The sequence below is a fragment of the Marmota monax genome, unplaced genomic scaffold, assembly GCF_021218885.2.
Source record: "Marmota monax isolate L192 unplaced genomic scaffold, Marmota_monax_Labrador192_F-V1.1 WCK01_AAM20220418_F8-fsc00558, whole genome shotgun sequence".
Lineage (NCBI taxonomy): Eukaryota > Metazoa > Chordata > Mammalia > Rodentia > Sciuridae > Marmota > Marmota monax.
Genome location: NW_026693025.1, coordinates 238,460 through 259,492, shown reverse-complemented (window position 1 = coordinate 259,492; position 21,033 = coordinate 238,460). Strand labels below are relative to the sequence as shown.

Genomic DNA, 21,033 nt, shown 5'->3' with positions numbered 1-21,033 from the left:
TTCCCTCTCACAGCCTCCTTTCTTTCCTTCCTTCCTTTTTGTAGTTTTAGAAATTGTACTTTTCCTGGATTCTAAACTGTCAGTTGGAGAATAGCTGTTAGCTCAAATTCTAACTGCTCTTGAAGTTCATCCTTTCTCTTTAAATAACTCCCAGGATCATTAGCTTGAAAAGATTGTTATTACAAGGAATTCCTTCAATGCTACAGAAATTATTTTCATTGTGAATTATTTTTTTTTTCTTCTTTACAGAGTAAAAGCCCAAGATCATAGGCTGGGAAATGGCTTCAAAACAGAGCAGTTGAGGATGACCTACAAACCCCTGACCAGTGCCTCTCAATGCTTCTGTGAAGGTCCTAGAAACCCAGGGAAGACTGATACCATGACTGTCAAGAGGAGCCCACACAACCTGAATATGCCCCATAACATACCATCCTGGGTTGGATCTGCAGACAGAAGCAAGACAAGAACTACAGAGTGAGTAACAATTGGACATTAGTCAACATGTCAGTGTAGATTTATTGATTTTGACAGCTGTTCAAAGCCATGTCTATGCTAACCATTGGTGAAACTAGCTGAGAGATATCATTAATCTTTTGCACTGACTTTTTAGTTTTTCTATAAAGTAAAACTGTACTAAAACTTAAAGTTTATCTTCTGAAAAAAGCCTGGGCATGAGGCACAGGTGATATTTTCATTTGGCTGGTGCAGGGAGAGTGAGTGGGAAATCATGTGGGAGATGCTGATAGTAGGAGTGGATCCTCATCACACAGAGCCTCATGGCCTGCCTCGGCCTCATGGTCCAACCAGTGTGGACGTGGGCAGTGTGCAGAGGCTCTGAGGGACAGAACAGTGTGATGGGTGGTTCATCCCAGGCCGTTTGTAGTGGTGTTGAGAAGGAGGGTGGGATGCTGAGTGACAGGTGTAGCAGGAGCTGTGCTCCAAGCTCAGCAGGAAGAAATGAGACCTGGAGTAACTCATTCTGGGAAGGTAGGGAAAGGAGCTTATGGACATGAGAGTTTTGAGGAAACAGAATGGATCAAACTTGGTGACAAGCTGTGGGGACAAAAGGGGGATAATTTTGTTCCTTCCACTCATTCATTTAACAAAAATTCACTGGGAATGTAGCACATTTTATCACCCATCTCAGGGGTCTCACATTCCTAGGAGGGAGGCAGACCACAGAAAGACACACTAGGTTCTTGGCAAGGCCCTTTGGTGGTGACAGCATGTTGGGATACCATGTTTATCAAAGCCATAGTCCAAGAGGGGAATTGATCTTTCAGGAGAAAAACACAAAATGTGGCTGGAAGGAAAAAGAAATTGAGGTACTGAATCCAGGTAAACTGCACAGGTGGATTGAAAGCTTGTCCAGCAGACAGGAACAGAGCTGTGTACTCTCTGACCACAGGATTGAGGGCCACAAGGAGGAGGGCCAGGCTTTGTGACCACTAGGAAGAGGGCCTGGCTGGAGGCTGCCAAGCTCACCCTGCACTCTCCTTGCAGTGGCAGGGCCTCCCTTTCCCAGTGGTGATCCTCAGGTGGACTCCACAGGTGAAGAGAGCAGTAGTCAGAGGCAGAGCCACTGTGTTCTGCAGCTCCACCATTAGGGGATGGGCTGTGCAGAAGTAGGAAGGTTTTTTGAAGAGAAGGATTAACGAGAGCCTGTGAGCTTAGGAGTTTTGGGTGCTGCCAGTCTCCCTGACTGTGGTCAAGCCAATGATGGTAGAAACCTGTTGTAGAGTGTCCACTGGCCTCTTCCATCTGCTAAACAGCATCCTTTTGGAAAAGAGGACACAGCTGAAAGGGAATGCTGCCTGTTCTGGTATACATGAGGTTGTCTGTGGGCTGGGGCAAGCATAGCTCCCTTGTTCTTCCTGTCACCAGGAGTATCCAGAGGGGAGTTTCACTTTAAGAAATGGAAACTTTTTTTAAATTTAGTTGATTTTATGTTTTTTTCAAATACATGATAGCAGAATGCATTACAATTCCTATTACACATAGCACAATTTTCATCTTTTTATATAGAGTATGTTCACACCATTTCATGTCTTTTCTAAATGTACTTTTTTCATTAAAAATCTTATTACACATATATACTTCAGTTTTTCATAACTCTAGTTGTATATAATGTAGGTTGACACCCAATTTGTGTCTTCATACTTGTGCTTTGGATAATGATGTCCATCACATTCCACCATTCTTGCTAATTCCCTGCCTCCTCCCTTTTCCTCCAACCCTTCTTCCCTATATAGAATTCATCTATTTTTCCCATGCTCCCCCTCCCTATCCCAGCCAGTATGAGTCAGTCTCCTTATATCAGAGAAAACATTCGGCATTTGTTTTTTGGGGGGATTGGCTAACTTCACTTAGCATTATCTTCTCTAATGCTTATCCATTTACCTGCAAATGCCATGATTTTTCTCTGAGTAAAATTCCATTTTGTATGTATGCCACATTTTTTTTATCCATTCATCTACTGAAGGGCATCTAGGTTGGCTCCACAGTTTAGCTATTGTGAATTGTGCTAGTATCAACATTAATGTGACTGTGTCCCTGTAGTATGCTGTTTTTAAGTTCTTTGGGTATAGTACGAGGAGAAGGATAGCTGGGTCAAATGGTGGTTCTATTCCCAGATTTCCAAGGAATCTCCATACCGCTTTCCATATTGGCTGCACCAATTTGCAGTCCCACCAGCAAGTATGAGTGTGCCTTTTCCCCCACATTCTCGCCAACACTTATTGTTGTTTGTCTTCATAATACCTGCCATTCTGACTAGAGTGAGATGATATTTAGAGTAGTTTTGATTTGCATTTCTTTGATTCCTAGAGATGATGAGCATGTTTCATATATTTGTTGGTTGCTTATATATCCTCTTCTGAAAAGTGTCTGTTCAGGTCCTTGGCCCATTTGTTGATTGGGTTATTTGTTTTTTGGTGCTTAGCTTTTCGAGTTCTTTGTATGCCCTAGATATTTGTGCTCTATCTGATGTGTGAGGGGTAAAAATTTTCTCCCAGGATGTAGGCTCTCTGTTTACCTCTCAGATTGTTTCTTTTGCTGAGAAGAAATTTTTTAGTTTGATTCCACCCTATTTATTGATTCTTGATTTTAATTCTTGTGTTATAGAAGTCTTATCAAGGAAGTTGGGGCTTAATCCCACAATATGAAGATTAGGGCCTAGTTTCTATTCTATTAGATGCAGAGTCTCTGGTCCATCTCTTAGGTCCTTGATCCATTAAGAGATCCAGAATAGCTAAAGGAATTGTTAGTAAGAAGAGCGAAGCAAGTGGCATCTCTATACCAGACCTAAACTATACTATAGAGAAATAGTAACAAAAAAAGGATGGTATTGGCCTAATAACAGACTTGTAGACCAATGGTACAGAACAGAGGACACAGAGATTAATCAACACAATTATAATTTTCTTATATTAGACAAAGGTGTCAAAAACATATCCTGGAGATAAGATAGCATTTTCAACAAATGGTTCTGGGAAAACTGGAAATCCATATGTAACAAAATAAAATTATACCCCTATCTCTCACAAGAAATGGAAATCTTCAGAGTGTTTACACACTTCAGGGAGGAACACGCACACGCAAGAGACTCTACAGAGCAGAGGCCACTGGTAAAGACAGGAGGTGGAATACTTCCTGAAGCTGCAGGAAGTGATGTGAACAGGAGTGTGTCTTCCTGCAGCTATGTGTGCCAACATGTGAAAGGGACATTCACTCCAGGTCACCTTCATTCCTGGGAATTGGGAAGATGTATGCCCAGAGAGGTGTGCAGGCTGGAGTTGGGATGCGGAAGCACAGAGAGGAAGTGTCTGGAAACCAGTGCAGAGAGTGCATCGTTGGGAGCTAAGACCCAATTGGACCTGTGACAACTCAGGCATGAGACTTCAGTAGTAATAATGGAGGCATCTACTTTATAATAAATTCTTCTTGAAAATTGGCTTATAAATGACATTTTGACCATTTTTTTCTCTTTCATCCAGGAAGACAAATAAGAAAGTCATGTGCTCATTATGCCTGGGGCTGGGCAATAACAACAAATAAGGCAGAGGATCCAGCCTCATGAAAGGGCTCTGTCTATATGGAAAACACGCCATGCACAGGCACAGGCCTGCTGCAATGGGGCACTGTGGAGGCTGGGCTATAAGAGCAAAGAGGAGGGCGTGCATGACTGCTTCAGAGTCTAGAAAGTTGATAATTGTGTTAGTCCACTTTCCTTCACTGTAACAAATATGTGAGCTAATCAGCTTATGAAGAGAAAGGGTTTCTTTGGGCCCACATTTCTAGAGATGCCAGTCCACAATGGTTTTGTGCTGTGGCTTTGGGCCTGTGGTGGGGTGGCCCATCATTGTGGGAGGGTGTGGCAGAGCAGAACTGCTCCTGTCATCAGCCAGGAAGTAAAAGGGGAGGAGGGATCAGCTAGGGTCCCACACTCCTCCTCAAGGACACACCTCAGAGGCCTCAGGACCTACCACTAGGCCCACCTCTCAAAGGTTCCACTTCATCCCCATAACACCACCCAGTGGACAAAGCCTCAGTAAATGGGCCTTGGAAGATCTGTCAATACCCAAACTATAGCAAGGACAGTCTCTTAAAGGATCCATGAAATGGACAAGCATGGCTGTTCCTCACTCCCATCCTGGTTGCGAGTTCAGTGACTCTGTGGTCTCTCCACCCATGCTGACCCAGGGATTCATGCTGATTCAAGTTGGCAATGAAGCCACCTGTGGTTCATGGCTATCTGTTCTGCACCATATAGAGAAACTGGAGGAATTTGCTCCAGGCCTGAAAGTGAGGTAGATGATCCATCCAATCTACTATGAGGGCTCAGTCACATGCACCCAGCCCAACTTCAAAGGGAGCTGTGCCAGGAAGAGATGGCAGGTCTTGAGGGCATCCATCCAGCTGTCCACCTTGATCCTGTCCAGCATCCCTCAATATCTATCTATCCACCCACCCATCTCACATGCACACACTCACAGACATACACATGACTTCAAAGAGAATAGTACACCTACAGCATATTTTGTAATTATACCTACAAATATTGTGCTAGTGTCTTGTCCATTATATAACAAAGTTTCTGTTTGCCAGTTGGAGGGTGAATGAGATCATTTTCTGTTGAACTTGTTTTTTGTGAAGCCTCAGATTCTGTTGCAAGTGAATATACCTGGAACAGTGTAAAAGCATGAAGGTATTCAGTACTTATATTGATTTATGGTTGGTTGATACGCAGATCACATCAGAATTGATTTGGTTGTTTTGGAAAAGTTAAACAGCTTGTGTGTGTGTGGGGGGCATTGTTGCTTTAGAGTTCTATCAAGTGAGCCTATGTTTAACCCATGTACTTTTTCATTTGAAGTAAGAATTATATTTGGAGCATGTGCCTTTAGTAATTTATTTTGCTTGGTCTTTATACTGTGTTGGATGATGTACTCCCCAATTCATGTTCACCTTGAACTTTAGAATGTGAGGTTCATGGTATTTGCAGATGTAATTTATTTAGGATTATTAGGGTGTGCCCCAATTCAAAGATTAGTAACCTTCTAAATAAAGAAGAGGACACAGAGAGACAGAGAAGAAGACCAGGTCAAGACAGAGCAGGCCCTGGGGTTAGCAGCACCAGCTGAGGACAACTAGCCAAAGAAGAGACCAGGAGAGATGAAGAATCCACCTAGGATCACAGTCTCTAAGGAGCAGAAGGTTGGCAGCCACCAGGCATCCATGTGAGATAACCAGGAGAGATAGAACCATGTGGTAGCCAGTCTTTCCCAGGAGAAAAATAAATATCTGTCTTTTTTGATCTATTGCTAATTTTAAAAATAATTTTATGCTATACATGAAATTATGCAGCCACATAACAGAATAGATGAAAAATGAAGGGGAAGAAAGAGCCCCCATAGTCCCACATCCTAACACATGGTGCAGTTCCTCCTCCTTCCACACCTTCTCTTCATCTCTATGTTCTGCATGGTGCTTGTCCTTTCCTTCCTTTCTCTTCACTTGATTTATTTGAAGATTCTAATTTGTCGAGGTGCAGAGGAGGTGTATCTAATATCACGTGAAATGGAACCTGCCCACCTGCCACGGGGCCTCCTCTTCCAGCCTTGCTTGCCCACATTGGTCTCACACTGCACCCAAACTCAACCATGTTTGTTGATGGTATTTCTGGTAATTGTTTCCATAACTCTAAATGACATTTTCATGGCAACTTATTTTTTTATTGTTTTTTTATTAGTTGTTCAAGACAATACAATGATCTTAACATATCATACATTTGATTCAAATGGGGTATGAATTCTCATTTTTCCACATATACAGATTGCAGGATCACATTGGTTATACAGCCACATATATACATACAGCAATACTAGTGCCTGTTGTGTTCTGCTGCCCTCCCTATCCCCTGGCAATTTATTTTTATTATGAATTATTTAAAAAACATCAGAAGTATGGTATAACAACCACCCAGCTCACAGAATGCTGAAATTCTGTACCTGGATTTAGTTTTTAAGAAAAAAGTTTGCAGATCCATGTGAGCCCTTCCTCCACTCACAGACCCTGACCCCAGTGACCTTACTGTGTTCATCTTTCCCAGGAACACTCCTGCTTCAGCTTCTCCCAGTCTTGCAGAATCCTTTCACATTCTTAAAGATCATAAGGACCCACAAACAATTTCCTTTGAGTGGATAATAACTATCAATATTTGCAGTGAAACAAAGATTGGGAAATTTTAGAAATATTTATTAATTTGTTTTAAGTTATTTTGAACTCATTGCACATTAGAATATTTTATGAAAAATAGATGTATTTTCAAGACTAAATGAAGAAAGATGAAGTGTTGCTTTTTTTTAGTTTCTTTAATGTCTGGCTTTCTGTGAGACAGCTGGCTTCATAGGTCAGCAATGCAACCCAAGTGCTGTGACGTTCAGCTCCATGGCCTTTGGAAAACAGTCCCACTCTCATAGTAGAAGGAGAGTCGAAAAAAGGTGCCTTAGTCTCCTGATGTTTTCATCATTGTTGTCTTTAGAGTAAAATTCCTGTATCATAATGCCTGACTGGAACCAACCCTTGTCCCAGAGCTATGGAATGGCTGCCCACAGGGCCTGGAGTTTGGGTGGCAAGTAGTAGCCAGATGGAGCCCACCACATTGGTGTGGGCCTGAGACACCAAGACCAGGCTTAGCCCAGGGTGGATGCTGACTGCACACAGCACTGCCTCCAGAACTCCAGCCTCTACAATCCCAAGACCTCAACTTCCTGCTGGCCAACCAATAGTGAAAAAATATGATTGGGGTGCACTTGAATGGAAATTCAGGCTTCAGTGTGGTGACAATCACATTAGTACTTTTCCAAACCCTGATTATCATGAGTCTGAAACAATATCATTGACCCAATTGCTAGATAATCCCCTAGACTAGCTCACTTGGACTGAAAACCTGCTGTTGGATTCCTTCTTGCCATTGCAAGTGTTCTGTTTCTATTTTTCATACTTAAATAAATTCTACTGCTTTGACACATATCTTCTGGGACATTCTTTGGATTTGTGTGAGAACAACCTGGAAATAAGTTGGTAGTGAATTGCAAGAGTCTGTTGCAATACTGGAGACCCTCCCCAGGCAGAGAGCTCTAGCACAAAACTGAAACACACTGCTCAGTGGTAGTGGAGGACATGGCCTGGCCAGTTCTGACCCTCAGAGCTGACAAGGGCAGGCATCCCCTGCTGTGATTCACAGTAAACACTGAAATAGGCTTTCTTGGCTGAAGAGGCCTGCAGTGTGCACAGACTCATCCCACCAACAGAAGTGGTGGAATTTCATCTCAAACTGGTCTCATGACTGTGCTAGAAAGGAGGCCATGTCCCCATGTGATGCTCATGCAGTGACTGCAGTCCTCTTCTGGAGGTGATTCTGAATTCCAGCTTGATTCCTCCCAACACAGCCTTCCCAGAGCAAGATGCTTTTCTAAATGATAAATACATTCCTGTAGATCAATGGACTTCAGCATAAGAAAATACAGTGAAATAACAATAAAATGATGAAGTAAACGACTACACATGCTGTCCAGAAATTGCAGTTACACCACCAGGTTGGTTGTTCAGGTGATGTTCAGCTTACTGGCACAAGGCACTATTCTGCTCTGGTTTGGGTATCCGTGGGGAGGATCTGGGGCTTCACAAAGTGTTTTTTTGTAGTAATCCCCAGGGGCTGGAGGTACCATTGTCATTTTTGCAAGGGTTTTAAGTACCCAGTGTGGAATAGTCAACACAGCAAAAGCTAGCATATATCTTTAGGTCCCTGAATTCTGGTCCAGGGCTCCCTCTTGAAACTTGTCTTAAATCTCAACACCACATGCAGATAAGGTATACAATCATTAGAGTTTTGTCTATACCCAAGCAACAATGATAGAAGTAACACAGCTAGAGTTTAAGAAGCTGAATTCACCAGTTGTGCTGGTGAGCAGTCTGTGAAGATACAGAACACTGCAGCCAAGCTGGCTCACTTTAAGTGTTAGCAGCTAATCAAAGAGGAGATGCCTAGGAAACCAGGGTTTTGAGGTGAAACTTCATTCACTGCTGCTGCTGCCAGGTGTGGTATACACAAGCTGCAGGCCTCTGAACTCAGGAAGTGCTGCAGCTCCTAATGGCAGGCCATGACCACCAGTGTTGTAGTATAACCCAGCAGCTGTTGCTTTTCTTTTGTTTATTATGAATTCAAAGAATGAAATTCTCAAACCAGGATGAGTGAGTGTAATAGTAGAATTCATTGAGTTACAGGAACACAACTCATGCCACACTAGAGAGGAACAGATAGCCAGTTTTCTCTGCCAAGTTTGCTAGTCTAGGGATTTATAGAGCCCTTGGTTCACTGCTATTGGTCCAAACTTATGCTAAGTAGGGCTTGGAAAATCAATAATGAAATTGTTAGTCCTGAACCCCATTTACATTTAGCTTTACTTTGCTCCCTGCTTTGGGAAGCAGGAGACTGAAGTCATTGACTGCACATGCTCAGTGGGTATCTGAAGCTGTGGCACTGCTATAGAGTGTGCTTCTGTGGTAAATGTTCCCCTATGTATAATCCAGGCTTCAGAAGAGTGACAGAACAGCTTGCCATGATCTACCTCATCACTGGCCTGTTCTACCTCAGGACCTCCTTGGCTACATAGCAGTCTCCTCAGGTCCACAGGCCACATGAGCTCTATATCTGCATCTTGACAAGAAACAGAAGGATGGCTGATTTGGCTCAGCAGCCAGGAATCCAAATCATCTACAAGTGTCAGCTTTGAAGGTTACAACCAGCAAAGTCTGAATCTTCTCCACTACCATTAAGTGGCATATCATAGCTCTCAGTGTTATAGCTCTGAACCTCTGCTATGCTCTCCAGTGCTGCAATAAGGTCTAGCAGTTTACCTCTAATGTCTTTCTAGGTTTGCCTCACACATCCAAAGAATTAAATTAATGAGATAAGGAAGGCAAGAGTAAATGGAATAGAATTTAATTGAAGTGAAAATAAAATCAGAACTCCTATAGAGACAAAAACAGACCCAATATCATGTTATCATCTAAGTGTGCTAGGCGAGGGGTTTATATAGCACTTGGGTCAGTGTTGTTGGTTCAAACTTATGCTAATCAGGGTTTGGAAAAGTACTGATGCTATTGTAACAATGCTTGAGCCTCAATTTACATTCAGGTTCAGTCCACTCCCATTTTCTCACTTTTGTCAAGCAGGAGGTTGAGGTCCTGGGATCATGGAGCCTGGGGGTTCTGGCTGCAGCGCTGTGTAGAGCAGGTATCCACACTGGGCCCAGCAGGGCTGCCTCAGCTCAGTGGATTTATATTCCCTGGTTTGCCTTGGTGCTGGCTCAGTCCACCTTGGCCCCATACCAGCGTGGTGGACTCTGGGTGGCAGCTCATGCTCACTGCCCATGCTGCAGCCCTGGAGGCAGATGTTCTGCAGATCTAGGATAAGGATTGACTTTAACAGTGGCTCTCTCCTGATTGGCAGGCACAGGGAGAAGCTTGGATGGGAGCAGGAGCAAAGCACTGTGAACACACAGAAGTCCCAGTAGGCTGCTTCCCCATGAGGGTTCACAAAGGCCCCCAGTGTCCCTGGGTCCTCAGAATGGGTCCTGAAGCCTCTAAGGTGTCACACTTGGCTCCCTTTGGTACTCAAACAACCTTGCATCTATCAGCAATTGATGTCTGTGGTCTTCCACAGCTGGGACTTTCCTGGTCCCTGAAAGGACCATGCTATTTGTGGACAAGCCTCAGACAGCCAGGTGGGGCCATATCTGGCTACCATATTCTGTGCTATTGCTGGATGGCTTCCTTCTTTCTTCATCTGGCCTTGGCTCCCTCCAAGCCTTCCAGATCTTCCACAGAACAGCTCCAGGATAAACTCTTCCTTTCCTTCTGTCTTCTGAGAACACAAAGAACATTTTTATTCATGACTCTTCTGATGGCTGATGGACACCTTAGCCAGGGAGGGAGTGAATGTGCTCAGCAGATCTTGGCCAGGAGTGGCTTTGGGGTAGAGAATGCTGGTCATTTTACATCTCCTGTATTGCTCAGTTCTGAATGCAAACTAACCTCAGCAGAAAACTGCAACGAAATGTATACATCATGCATTTCCATGTTACTGTGGGACATGCAAGGTTGTTGAGAAAGAGCCACAATGGATGAATGTAAATTTTTCACATTGTTTCTTCAGCATTTGACTTGAACACAAGTGAATCACTTACCACCACATCTCACAAATGTTGTGGACATGCAGTTCGTGGGGTAAAATGGAAATTACATTTCATAGCCATTCTCTCCCTGACAGCAAGTATAAGAATAATGTTGCCTACTTTCCAACCAATGAATTGAGCTGCTTCTTTTATAAAACTAAATATTATTTCTGAATACATTTCTAGTCAATGCTTTTGCTTGTTTTTCTCATCACTTCATTGGTTTCATTCTAGGAAAATTAAAAACCTATAAAATTAAGTTGAGGATTAAGTCTTCAGGTTGACTCATGATCAAACTAGAAAGAAAGAATCACTATTTTTTTATTGAGTTTTTCCTCCCTACCATAGGCCCTTAATGATACTGACTGAGTTGTATGTTTATTTTCCCAAAGAGTAAAACCCAAGTTATAGTACCAACAGTTCTGTCTTGAGGAAGCAAAATGTAATGATGGGGAACAGGGGTGAGGGAAGAAAGATGTATTCTATAGCACAATGGATCTCTTGGCTTAAGTAGGAGATAATACAGCTTCTCCTTGGCTCTTATTTCATAAATTAATTTCTTAAAATCATAATCCAAAGAGTTTATCTATTACAAGAAAATTTCAGTTTTAAAAGAAGCAAATACATTAGCTAAGCCTTGTAAACAAGTTTCCATTTTAGTTATACATTGTAAAGACAAAACAAAATTTAAAAAAAACACAAAAATTGTTGCTTAGCACAAGGTACACCTTACAATCCCAACTGAGTGGTGAAACCCAGACACCTGCTTCACTCTGCTGGCTGGTGTGGCTATGCTAAGACTCAGGAGCCACACACCAACCCTCTGCTCAGCTCCTCACCTTCTGGAAGTCCACACATGTGCTCTTTCCATCAGACTGCTTTGTGCTCTTCATTTGTGTGATGTGATTTCATCTTCCCTGTGTTTATTTCCTCTGATGTTTTCCACAAAGCCTCCTGGGAAAAGCCCAGTTTTCCCATTGTGTTGTACTGTGCCTTTGAACCAGCCATCCTCTCACTTTTTATGAACACACATAATATCTCCTTTAAGTCCCCAAGTTCTGCCTCACTTTGGGGAGGGTAGGAAACCATCACCTAGTGCCTTTCACAAACAACAGGCTAGACCCATTCATGACAAAACCCAGTGAGGAACATGCCTGATGAGGAGGTGGAGAAATGGGACTGCAAATTACAGGCAGCTAATCATCAGATGGAAAGCTTCTTGGTTCAGAGCTGTTCCTGCTGGTCCTACAGTGACTGGGCCATCCCCATCTATGGGGCAGTAGCCGGCCCTGCCATGGCCTCCCTCCAAATGGTAGCTCAGGACACATGGCTCCCTGTCAGGGTAACTCATAACCATTTAGCCCTGCTTCCAGCTCCACTTCAACTTCAGCAATACTGGAGGGGATACTCAGGGCTTCAATTTCGTGGTGGCACCAGAGGCAACTTCAGTAACCCTGTTATTCTATTTTACTGTCCTTGTCAAGGTTGCTTGCTGAACTGCTCCCATGAGCTGATGAAGAATCATGTGGATTTGTGGGAAGTCCAGGGGGAATAGTCACTGTCTGGCACTGGGCTTGGTTTCTGAGAGGCAATGATGATACTTGGGGAGGTCAATGAAGTGGCTGAAGCACAGGCCAGGGAGGCACTGGCTTGACTGAAACTGACAACAGCAGCATGGGCAGCAGAGCCTGCCATTGGTGGCAAAGGCTGTGGGGAGGCCAGCAAATGGTGGGGCAGGCCCACAAATGCAGGTAGCATTCTGCACCTGGATGGGCATCAGTGCTGCTGTAGAGTATTCTTGATTATGTGCCACAACTGACCCACTGCATTGCAGGCCTGGTTGACTGTAATCTGCCCAGGCATGTGCAACAGGACCTTAGTTTGAGCTGCTGACACTACAGCTGGAGAGACAACCATGTTTTTTCCAGCCACACCATTTCTCTGTAGCTTCTGGGAAGGCCCTCCTGCAGTGGAGGGACTGACCTTTGTCATCCCCTAACTTGTCTGACCCACAGTAGACATAGGAACTTTAGCTTGGGTAGCATTTATCACTGCCCTTCTGACAAATGCCACATAATTGACAAGGAAAACCCAAATCTCAGTGGTATGTATTGACATCCCTTTGAACCAGCCATCCTGGAAATGCTCAAACACTAAAATCATCTCCCCTATTCCCAGTTCTAGCTCATTTTCTTTCTGGGAGTCTATGGGTGTATAGCCACATACACACTGGGGTGAGTCTGAGTTTGAAAATGTGCAATCTGTACAGTGGATCCCGCTATGGGTCTGGGTCTCATTTTAGCAGCTGCTACAGCAACAGTAGTGTGGAGGTGAGGACAATGACAGCCAGGAGATGTGGTGGTAGAGGGGAGGATTCATAGTTCCAAGGGCAGCTGGAGGGGGGACATCTAACAGGAAAATGAATGAGGAGTCAGTTGTCACTGATCTGTTTGGGAATGAGGTCACATTTAACTCAGTGTTATTCACATGAATTTGAGAAGGGACACTGCAGGGATTCCAGACAGTTCGCTGATTCTCCCAGCAGCTGTGTGGTTGCTGGAGCTGATGAGGACAGGAGGGCAAATCTCCATGGAGTGGCAGTTCTGGGATGTATGGGAAGACTTCTTTGCCATGATGAGAGAAGTGAAGGAGTGACACTTTTTGGTGTTCTTCTTGGTGTCAGAGAGCTTTGGGGCAGTGCTGCTCTGGACTGTTGCTGAGGGACATTCTCCAGCATCAACTTCTGGCAGGGGATGCTTATCCCATTCCATCAGCTGTTTAGCAGCTGAGTTAAACTCAAGGTGTGAAATCAGAAATATGCCTACTTTCTCTGCCAACATTTTTTTAGCCCAGATTTCATCTATTCTGGGTATCACAGTCAGAAAAATATCCTTTGCAAACAGAAGGCAATCTTTGTCCACTTCTTTGTCTTTTACTTAAAAGTCATAAACTTCTTTGCACTAAGGTTGGGGTTGAGGTAATGGTTGAATAATCTGCTAAAAGTTGGTGGGGGAAGAGCCATGGGTCCCACTGACTTGCCCAAGTTACCAGTTTTCATCAACTTGTCGCAAAATGATGATGTCATTTTGGTAAATGTAAAGTCACCAGGTTCCTTTCCCTCATAGTTATATAATGCTTTGGCACATGGCAACTTATGTGTACCCCTCACTGGGGGACTCCAGGCTTACACCCGAGGCTGCTGTCCATACTGAGAACCCTGTAGATCATTTGTGCTACAATTAGCCATAGTGCTGCCCTGAGCTGTGAATGCATTTGTGCAGTTGGTCCTACTGCCCCCACCAGGGCTCAGTTTCCAAGGCCTCTGCTTGATGCTCTCCAGAAGCCTGTCCATCAGGATGTCACTGGGAAGCTCCTCAACACCAGAGCCAACAAGGGCCCTCCACTCAGAACAACTAAGAGAACCTAGAGTCTTCAGAAATGTCCATAGTTGTGTGTAGCTCTTAAAATGTTTTGTGAAACATGCATTTCAGACTTTGCTCTTGTGCTTTGAGTGCTCCTTTTTGTTTTTAGCCCCTTGTGCAGCCCAGTCTTACCAACTGTTAGCTGTGTTTCTGATGCTGCGATGCCCCCAAAACTCTTCTATGCTGCCCCCCTTCATGCACACACACAAGTATGTCACTGCCTCCCACTTGCCCAGCCTTAAATGTTATTTTTTAAATCAACAGAATGCTTGGTAGGTTTAAAACCAATATGTGAGAATTGGAAAATCCAACTTTCAAGCCTGGCTTGATTATTTTGTGACTTTGTGACTTTAAAAAAGTGACCCAACTTCTTTGTTTTTTTATTCTCTGATGGTAGAAAGAGTCTCTGTTGTAGAGAACAACAGGAACTACAGACAAAGCTCCAGTACAGTGCATGTCAGGATATACTCCAGACATGGTATGCTCTTAAACAAGAGCAGTAATGACAGTGTCTTGTGGTGATGGGCAGCTGACAGTGCAGAAATAGCAAGCACCATGACTCTTTCTGTGACAGCAGCTGGAAGACACCAAGGTAGATGAGGCCTGGATGCTTGACACTGGTGACATATTTATGGCTCTCCCACTTTCCTTCCAGAGTCTCCCAGGACTTGTCCATCTGTACTTTTGTGCTAGAGCAGTTCCTCCTGGTGGAGAACCTGCAGGAGATGCTGGCTAACATGGTGGAGAAGTTGGAAGGGGCAAGTACACTTTAGACTTGAGTATTTTAGTGTGCTCAGCTTCTATGGGATGGTGGCTCTTACAGGTACTGGAAATCACAATTGTGGAGATAAGTCAATGACTTTCACTTGTGACTCCCTTGGGATTGACCTTCTGCTTTACCCAGCACCCCATCATATCTTGAACTTGAAAACAGAAATCCAAGTGCAATGTTATCTGTGTGGCTGCCTGTTGTGCTCATGGAAACAGCCTTTCTTGGGCATCTGTGTATCTCCCTGCATCTTCAAAGCTGTGACTGTTCCTGTTTTGATCAGTTGTTTTGTGCATGGCTCTTTGTTGTGTACCATTATTTATGGTCAAATACTGTTAACTGTGTGGCTATGTTTTGAGCTGTTGTTTGATGAGGAAAAAAAAAGTGTTTCATGGCACTGTAACATACTTTAGATACTGAAATCATGGTGATATGGTTTTAGTGAATTGTAAATTTGCAAATAGCTAATCATTTTCTTTTGAAAATTAAAACTTTTATTTCTGTCTTCAAATGTAGATATTTTCCTTCAAAAATCTATCTGTTTATTTTAATTACTTTCCATGTGACCAGCTCTTACTGACTGTGTAGTACCCATTGGTAACCAATTCATAGTTTAGTGTTAAGGAGAAGGGTAAATGGTCACATTTTTGGTCTTCTCTATAATTTTTAAGGGCATTCTAAGTGCTGCACTGTTGTGTAGTTTAATAAACTGGAGTATTTCCAGGAATAGAACCAAAATTTTTCTTTTGTCATTAATGATCTGTGTATTGCTATCATTGTTGAATTATTATTCTAGTTGAGATCAGAAAAGAGATTAATAATACATGGTTCCAAACAAATGAATGATTAATTGTGTTGTAACATATAGTTTAACACATGTACAAATCTTATAGCTCTGTATTTTAAAATATATATTAGCATCACAGCTTAGGACTTTTAATAAGGCTGTGAATGAATTCTAAATTAAATTTTTAACATGCATAATTTGATGAAAACTTAATATAGGAAAGAGATGCATTTCAAGGAGCTGGATCTTTCTTTCAGATGCTAGTATTTCTTAGGAAGAAAACACTGTCAAATAGCTCAAGGGAAAAGTGTATGTGTTTTTAGGGGTGAGAAAGATTCTTATTTAAGCAGTTTTGATGATACCCAGGAGGTATTCAAAAATATTTTACAACTGCTTTGGCATAAATACCAGTGAATCAGAGTGGCTGGCAGCCACAGTGCTGGAGGTTGGGTGGTCTGAGTGTTTTGTGTGGGGTTCTTGGAGGACCCCAGGGGAGGTCCAGTGATGTACACCAAGAATGATAGTTATTTTCCACTGTAACAATCATGAGAGCTTTTACTGGTTATATTTTATTAATGGATGCTGCTGGAACTTACAAGAATTATCTTTCAGATTCCTTAGATGCCAATATCATTTCTCCTTGAGTCTTGTTATGTCTCCTTCAAACTCCTTATGGTACTTTGATCATGGAAATCTTTTTGTCAAGCAAATTGACATCTCTTAGTTAACAAATTACACACAGTACCTTCTCTGGAATGAAGATTCCCCATTTCCTAGGGTAACATGTGTCAAAAAGGAAACACTAATCTTTTTTGGGGGAGCAGAATACCAGGGATTGAACTGAAGGGCACTCAAACACTGAGCCACATCCCCAGCCCTAGTTTATATTTTATTTAGAGACACAGTCTCACTGAGTTGCTTAACATATTGCTTTTTGCTGAAGCTGGCTTTGAATCACAATACTTGTGTCTTAGCACCTGAGCTGCTGGGATTAAAGCATACACCACCACACCCAGCTTACCATTTTCTAAATATAGGGTGCTACTGATTTCCTACAAGACAATGCTTGTATTTTATAAAGCAAAATTTTCAGTACTAGAATTTTGGTAGGAAATGAAATTACAAGATGTAGAAAAGTGCACGAATAACTGTTTCTGAACTCTGGAAATGTTCAAGAAGTGCATGGGGTACTGAATCTGTCATCATCATCTCTGGTGATCTGGAGAATGATTATATGAATGGTGCAAAACTTTCTTAAATTTAAATAAGTGGTAAGACCAGGTGCCCATGTCACAGAGTGGAAAGTCTCAAAGGTAATTACCCCAGACTTCAATTTTTAGCTGGGTGTGGTTCAGTATCTTATTACTATTTGATATGCTATCAAAGTTTTTTGCCATTTCAAAATTCTATAATCCTTCAAATAGAAATGATTTTTAAGAATTCTTGCTTTTTTCCCCTCTAGTTAAAAACAGGTAAAGGAGAGTGGGAATGAATGGAATAACATTTGATGTCTGTTCTGTTTGTCCATTTAATGATGAGAATAACTCTATTAGTGAATATTATTATTAGCATTACTAAAGTGTGATTGAGTTGCATGTTCAGATGAGGAAAAGGCTCAGGAAGTTGATTTGAAAGTAGGTAGATTGATACAGGTGCAGTAGATGCAAAGAAGCTACTCTCATTTAGTGGCTTTTACATCCAAACAGAAACAGCTCTGGAAAGTTAAGAGGAATCTTCAGCCTGGTTTTTGTGTATTTTACTTCATGGATAACTGGTTCTATTGGGGTATGGAACTAAAGACAATTGTTTGAGTCCCAGAACTGTTGCTTTTTAGTGGTATGCATTGACCAGTAATCTCTCTGAAACTTAGTATGATTTGTTTTGCTATAATTGAATATCACCCTTAGTAAGTTATAGAAAAAAAAGACATTTATTTAGCTTTTGGCTCTGGAAGTTCCAGAGCATGTTGCTGGCATCTGCTGCGTCCTACTGGATCATAAGGTGGTAGAAGATAGCACATGGTGTGGTGTCAGAGGTAATAGCCAAAGTAGCCTTAGTGTGATGGAGGGACATCGGCTGCCCCTCACACCTACGATGGAGGTGGTCCTGGAAGAAGTAAGCAGAGTTGTGGTGTGCATTGTTGGAAGACATGGAAAAACACCCTAGTCCTTATGGCTGTCTGTGGGAGTTGGTGATATGTACAGCTATTGGGTTTTTTGTTGTTCTTTTGTTTTTGTGGAGAAGTTATCAGTCTGTGAGAAGCAGGTGTTGCATGAGAAGAGAAAAAAAGATTGCTCTAAAACTTTCTGGATTAAATGAAGAAAAATGTGAACTACTTGAAAAAGTTATCCTTGTTCAAAAAGAGTATGAAGGCTTAGAGTCATCTTTAAAGGATGACATTTTGGTGAGTCAATAGAAGCAGACAATTTGGAGGCAATTTATGAAAAATTGGATAGGTTGGTATTTAAACTTCAGGATGAAATACTCTTTCTAGAAAAAAGAGCTAAAAGAAGAGAAAACTAAACATTCTCAACTGGATGAATTGATGGTGGATATATCAAAAAGGATTAAGTTCCTAGAAGATGAATCAAAGTCCCACAGATCACAAATACCTGATGATAAAACAACATTGAGACTATTTCAAATGAATGAAGGAGGATTTAAGGAAGCAATAAAAGAGGTTTTGAATGAAAATTCCCAACTTCAAGAAAGTCAGAAACAGCTTTTACAAGAAGTTGAAGTATGGCAAGAAAAAGCAAATGGCCTTAATAGACAGAAAATGACATTTGAACACTCTGAAGTACATGCAGAACAAGTTCTAAGAGATAAAGAAAATCACATTAAGCCTCTGACTGAACACTTGCTGCAGATGAAAGCTTAGGATTCTGTGGTTGGAGAAGACCTAACAGAAGATGGTAACTTGGAATTGGAAATGAAGAGTGTTGGTGCCCACTTAGAGGATAAGCCAAAAGGATATTTGAAGGGATGATTTTATGCTGCTAAGTTAAAGACCTCTTTTAAAACCTTAGAAGGAGAAAAAATCAGGGCTGGGGATATGGCTCAAGTGGTAATGCACTGGCCTGGCATGTTCGGGGCACTGGGTTCGATCCTCAGCACCACGTAAAATAAAATAAAGATGTTGTGTCCACCGAAAACTGAAAAGTAAATATTTTAAAAATTCTCTCTTTCTCTCTCTCTCTCAAAAAATAAAATTTTTACTTTATTTTATGAATTCATTGAAACAAAGGAAGACCTTATAGAGAATACTAAAAACCTTAAGACAGAACAAGCATCTTTGCAGTCAAAAAATACACAATTTAAAAGTGAGAATCAGAATCTGTAGCAGCAACTTAAAGTCATTATTGAACTATATCAAGAAAATGTAATGAAACTCCAAAGGAAATAAATACTAAAGGAAAATTACCAGGTAGTGAGAGAGGAGAAACTTTCCAAAATGGAGGAAAACATCAGCCATGCAACTGAACAGCTGGAGAACTACAGAAAGCAAGTCAAAGATCTTGAAGAAGAATTGGAGGGAACCATTCATTCTAATCGGGGGCTGATTATGTACTATGAGAAAAAAGCATATGATAATGAGTTGGCAGCTCAGAGTGCTGAAAGATACCTCAATGATTTAAGGAAACAAAATACCTACAATAAACAAAACTTAACTTAAAATGAGTTTAAATTTAAGCTTGTAGAAAAAGATCCTTCTGTACTTGATGATTCAAATACAGCCTTTGGCAGAGAGAATTCCCCAAATGGTCCCTCAGCTTTGGATTGACCTTCATCTGAAGTGAGAGATCCTCTTTTGGAAAAGAAGTGTCCACTCAGACTCTTACCTTTGCTTTCAAGGGTAGGAGGAAGAGGCTGAAGAGGCCCAGAGGATTCTCTGGGTCCTCAGATTATCAATGAAAGAAGAGAATCAGGCTATGATGGGATAAGTGATCCTCAGAGAGCGTCTTATAACATTGGGCCCCTGTCAACTCCATGGGAACAGAACCCTAAGATGATGATGGCTCCACCAGTCCAACCATATTCTGATCCACATCTTCCTCTACTAAGGCAAGATGGATGTTATTCTAATTATGGTAGACCATATGGACCAACAGAACTCAGAAGTTCTACTATGTTTCCTTTGGATAAAATGGATGGGCCTATGTCTTCAGAAATGGAATCCAGTAGAAATGATACCAAAGTTGATCTTGGTGATTCCAATGTGCCTGATTCATCTCTCCCTGCTGAAAATGAAGCAACTGGCTCTGGCTTTGCTTTCTCACCTTTCCCTCCAATCAGAGGTCCATTGTTTCCAGTCAATCCAAGGAATGAGTTCATGAGAAGAGGACCCTTTTTTCCTCCACCCCCTCCAGGAAACATATATGGAGATCTCAACAGTATTTTCCACTGGGTCCACCATCCCCTCCATTCCCAATGGGATTGTGGTGTTTTCCTCATTATCTCCCCCCAAGAGCTGTATCCCCCCCTTCCTCCCCCACATTCTGAAAGTAGAAGTGAGTTCCCTTCAGGGTTGATTCCACTTTCAAATGAGCCTGCTACTGAACATCCAGAAGCACAACAAGAATCCTGACAATATTTTGTATCTGACTTCAAAAGTAATTTATCTCTCATTTTTAGTTTAACTGCTTTTACTCAAGTGATTATACTTTTGCTCCAATTGAAGATTAACAGAATTACAATTCTTAGAATGACATTTTGTAAATAAAGATGGTTTAAATATGATTCTTATTAGTCAATTATTTCCATTTTATTTTATTCTAGATAGTGTAACTTAATTTGATTAATTTACTATTACATAAGCAACAGTGGGAATATTGTATACATAATCTTACAGTCAGGAATATTTTAAAATCTAAACAAAGCTTGTGCCTTGATACAATTAAATGTACTTATTATGATTGTAGCAAATTTGAACATAACTGTATGCTTATTGAAAGATATTAATTGATTTACAATTTTATTTGTCATTGATAATAATAATTAAAATCAGGTAGTTTTTCCATAAAAGAAGAATAACTAGAGTATATTAAGAGTAAAGAAGAAAACACAACTATGTCATGTAAATAGGAGATTTCAAATATAAAATGCAGTTCTCAGAAAACTTTTCAAAATTGGAAACCACAATTTAAGTTCACTCAGCCCCCATTGTTTCTTATTATCCTTTATTTTATGCCATTTTTATAAAATTAAGGGTTGTATTCTGCTCTGAGCTAGGTCCCCTTTTTTATTTTTGTATTGAGCAGCATGTCTTGAGGGTACAATATGCTCATTCAACAAAGACTTGTGTGGTAGAATGGG

General features: G+C 41.5%; 2 pseudogenes; one reads left to right on the top strand and one right to left on the bottom strand.

The window, feature by feature from the left end:
• The window catches only part of LOC124098718 (melanoma inhibitory activity protein 2-like), a 37,080-nt pseudogene extending 16,775 nt beyond the window's left edge, over positions 1–20,305 (top strand).
• Positions 11,629–17,868, bottom strand: LOC124098719 (E3 ubiquitin-protein ligase SH3RF1-like; annotated as a pseudogene).
• Positions 20,306–21,033: the final 728 nt, after the last annotated feature.